The 4690-nt window shown below is 48.4% G+C and overlaps 1 protein-coding gene across 1 annotated transcript in view; it reads right to left on the reverse strand.

Moving 5' to 3' along the window:
• Edaradd (EDAR associated death domain) overlaps positions 1-4690 on the reverse strand; it is a 43623-nt gene that overhangs the window by 1223 nt on the left and 37710 nt on the right. The window lies entirely within an intron of this gene.

A 4690-nucleotide genomic window follows, 5' to 3' on the forward strand; every position in this document is an offset into this window, starting at 1 on the left:
CACACACACACACACACACACACACACACACGAGCAATACTCCTTTTATTTTCTTACCATTTGGGTGACATCATCTAAGTGTCACACACACACACACACACACACACACAGAGAGAGAGAGAAGATTCCTTCCTTGGAATGGTGCACAACAGTCATTTCTCATTGCTCACACGGTATTCTTCTTCTCTGTGTATGTAACTGTACACATATGTGTGGAGGCCAGAGAACAACCTTGGGTGTCAATCCTTGGGTGTCACCCTCCCTACCACCTCTCTTTGAAGGCAGGGCCTCTCACTGGCCTAGGGTCTCAACTGTAACACCGTGGGGTGGAGAGAGATGGCTCGGCTAACAAATTGCTTGCCTTGCGGAATGATCAGGCTAAACCGGATGGTCGGGAAGCCTCAGGGATCTACCTGAATCTGGATTCCACTGGTCAGGCTACTGGTATCCCTTGCCTCTGAGGTACCGGCTTTGACTTTTATCCACTGAGCCTGTTTTCGTTTTTTTTGTTTTTTGTTTGTTTGTTAGGACAGTATCTCTCACTGGCCTGGAGCTCACTTAGTAGGGCAGCAAGCTCCAGGGATCTCATCCTCCTTAGCACTGGGATCACATGACCACTTGGCTGCTGGCGACAGAGCTCAGATTCATTCCGCAAGGCAAGCAGTTTGCTAACTGAGCTATCGCTCTCGACCCCACGGTGTTACTCTTGACAACCATGGGTTCTTCCGAATGCTGCGACCCCTTAGTATAGTTCCTCATGCTGCGGTGACCACGGTCATACAATTATTTCTGTCGCTGCATTATAGCTATAATTTTGCTACAGTTATGAATTGTAATGTAAATATCTGATATGTGACCCCCCCCCCCCCCGTGAAGGGGTCATTTGACCCATAGGTGGGTCGCAACCTGCAGGTTGAGGACATCTGCTTTACAGGATAAGAAAGGCTGTTGAGCTGGGAGCAGTAGCAAGAGCTGGCAGTCCCATCTTGCCTCTTCACCTCCGTGGTTTGCTCTGCTCGAGCCCGCAGTTGTGGGACCATTGGCCACATGGAGGGTTTCATGACCAGCTTGCGCTTGTGCATAGATCCACCTCCTGCTCCTGACAGCCTTTTAAAAAGTTACATTTATTGTTGTTATTGGGGTGTGTGTGTGTGTGTGTGTGTGTGTGTGTGTACGTGCATGTGTGAAGGTTAGAGAACAGACTGCTGCAGGAGTCAAATTTCTCTTCATCTACCATGTGGGAGCACCTTCCCTACTAGGCCATTTCACTGGCCTCCCCGACAGCTTTTGACACAAAACCTAGCATGCGACAATGTCTTTGTGACCGCCCAGCCCCTCAGAAGTGCTGGTAGAGAGGGAGCTCTGGGCTGCCTGCTCATGTACATGCACATATTTGAAAGCAAGTGTCAGGGACATTGGCAGAATGCTTCCATTCAGAATTTACAGCCTCCTTATCATTCCTCTGCTCTATCTGTTTTCCTCTCTCACACAGGCTCTGTCTGAAGTGTGGCCTGCAGCCCTCGGGGTGTACAGAGAGCTGGAGGCAGGCTGAGGAGGAGCCTGAGCCTCACCCAAAAAAACTGGTTCCTACCCCAGGAGGGCAGCCTCCCCTCTCCAGTCCTCTCAGCGTTGTTTATTAGAAGGTAAACGCGCGTGATTGGGAGGTGAGGTTAGAGGAGAAGAGGTATCAGGAAGTCACTCACTAAAGCCCATGGTGGTGCCACACCGTGGACACAGCCACTGAGCAGCAGCAATTAGACAACACTGTCTCCGGAGTCTGAATTTGGGGTTAAAGATCACAGGTTTGGGAAGTTGTGGGGACGTGACCTTTCCTAAAAGATGACATGTTACTACACATGATGTCACCGAGTGGTGGCTGTGAGTGAGGAATTTGAACAGAGGCAGGCTGGGGCAGTGTCTCAGGCGGTAAAGATTTGCCACTGCTAGTCTTAGTGCCAGGCAGTGAGGGCTACAGAGCATGACTTGTCTTAAAATATAAATAATGTAGAGGCTTAGGGTGTACAGTAGGCATTAGATACAGTGGCTAATGCACTTGCTGAATAAGTATGAGGACTGAAGTTAAGACCACCAGACCTCTGCAAATGCTCTGTGATAGCCCAACTGTAACTCCAGCCTCAGAAAGTAGAGACAGGATCCACAGAGCAAGCTGGCTGGAAAGGTTAGGGTTTGGCTGAAAGACTCGCCTCTGCGAATAAGGTGGAAAAGCAATACTGGGATCCACATGCGTTGCTTACCAAGAGGATTTCAAACAGCCTATGAAAATCACAAGCTATGCCCGCCGTGGTGGCACACACCTTTAGTCCCAGCACTTAGAGGCCGAGACAGGTCTTTGTGAGTTCTAGGCCAGCCTAGTCTACATAGGGAGTTCCAGGACAGCCAAGACTAGTTAGAAAGACCCTGTTAAAGAATTGAAAAGAAAATCATAAAACTTAACTAATGGGGTTAATTTCTATGAAATATTTACCCCCTTCCACACCTTAAATATTTCTCATATTTCGTGCACTATTATACCACAAAGGGTAAACTTTGGGATGTCTTTCTAGAGAAAGATATCTTTCAGACATGAGGGAAGAGTAGATCAGGACTCAGTGCCTCTTAAGTGATAAGCCCTGGGCATACAGGAGGCTTTGGTAAATGACAGTTCTGTAGTGACCCTGAGCTAGCCCTTCCTCCAATGCCAAATTCTCTCTGGACATTAAAAATGTAGGGGCTGGCGAGTTGGCTCAGCGGTTAAGAGTATTCACAGACACCTGTAACTCTAGCTCTGGGGGCATCTCATGCCCTCTCCTGTCTCCTCAGACACTCCCATTCATGTGCACATAGCTCCACACTGCTACACATAGACACGTAATTAAAAACAAATGATATTTTAGAAAAGAAATTAAAGGTGCATTTGACAAGTAGATTGATACATGAGGACTCTCCTTCTCTAGGGAAGAAGGTATAAGTATAGGATTCATCTCTCCCAACTGCACTTCAGGAGTAGCAGCAGGGAGGATTCCCAGTGAGGGAAGGGGGAGGCAGCTGCCATCCACAGGAAGTACACGGTGATGGGAAACAGTACACACTTGGTCTCCAAACAATAAACCGTGGGCTGATTCTAGATCTAGAAAGAGAGGAGATGGTTGAGAAGCAGCCGGCCCTCTATAAAAATTCACTTAGATGCCTCAATAACTCTTGTCCTATTGGTCACTTCTAAGCAAGGGGATGGAGATGTGGCTCAGTGGGTAGAGTGCTCACACAGCATCTACCAAGGCCTGGATGCAAACTCCTAGCACTGCATAAAACTTGTGTACACCTGTCAACCCCAGCACTTGGGTGCAGATAGGAGAATCAGACCTTCAGGGGCATATTCAGTTCACCACTAGCTCAAGAGGAGAAAGCCTTGCTATGGAGAAGGCTCTCTGTGGTGTCGCACAGGTCACCTTCTGCAAAGGGTGTGTGGTTTGGATGGTTACTGAGTGTGCTAAGCCCCCGTCTCACTCTGTGAACACAGGTAATGACACTGATCTCAAGGATTAAAGACACCCATCAAAGTCTCCTTCTATTGCCCAGCCAGCACACAGTGGACAGCATACCGTGGGTGTGGGATAATGGCTCTTGAGAAGCAATTGTTCTTCAACTTCACTAGGGATAGAGTCCGCTGATCCCTTCCTACTCCTAGGGAAAATCCTCCTCACATCCGCGCCAGCCACCAAGGTCCTATTTTAATCACTGTGGAGTGACAGCAGGGTATGGGGGGGGGGGGTTCACAGTTCCCTTGGGGATTTCAGATGTTCAGCTGAGATGGAAATGGTCTCAGGATATAGGAATAGCCGTAAACACAGGAAGGATGCAGGGTTCTGATGGTGGCCTTCACAGACAAAGGGGATGAGGTCAGGTCAGGGAAAAGCCTCTCTAAACTTTTTCAGGACTAGGGATGTAGCTCAGTGGCAGAGCACTGGTCTGATACTTGATGAAGGCCCTGGGTCCCTTTCCCAGTGCTGCACTGGGTGGGTGGGGAGACTTGGAGGAAGACATACTTTGCTGTGTACTTGGCCATGCCAAGTTAGGATGGAAAGTTACATGCAGGTTTGTCAACAGTTCCAATAGGCTGTCCCCTCCCACTGTCCCTTGCCCTCTTCCGTGTAACTTGGGCCTTTCAGAAGGGATTATATGGAAGTGACAGGGAATTCAACATCAAAACACGCTCAGTAAGTGAATCTCTCAGGTGCTCATCAAGATTGGGATCTATTCATGAAAAAGATGGGGTTCCAAGTGTGTGTATTGATACCAGGCTCCACAGAGGTGTTTGGGTCCCCTACTCTACCCAGGAAACATAACAAAGATGAAGGCCACTGAGCAAGCTCTAGGCTTCGGTTATGTAAGCATGTGCTATTGTTTAAAAAAATAAGATTACAGTTGAGGGGGAGAAACAGATCATTCAGTAAAGCACTTGGATGTGCAAGCACAAGCATTCAAAGTTTGTCCCCAGAGCCTACATAAAAAAGTCAGATGTGGTGGCATACACCCGTGGTCCCAGTCTTGGGAAGGCAAAGAGCAGAGACCTGGTCAGCTGTCTTAGCCTTATCAGAGATCTCCAGGTCCCGGTGAGAGTTACCTACAAAATTAAGGTATCCTCTCTCTCTCTCTCTCTCTCTCTCTCTCTCTCTCTCTCTCTCTCTCTCTC

This window comes from Mus pahari, chromosome 16 (genome assembly GCF_900095145.1).
Source record: "Mus pahari chromosome 16, PAHARI_EIJ_v1.1, whole genome shotgun sequence".
Classification (NCBI taxonomy): Eukaryota; Metazoa; Chordata; class Mammalia; order Rodentia; family Muridae; genus Mus; species Mus pahari.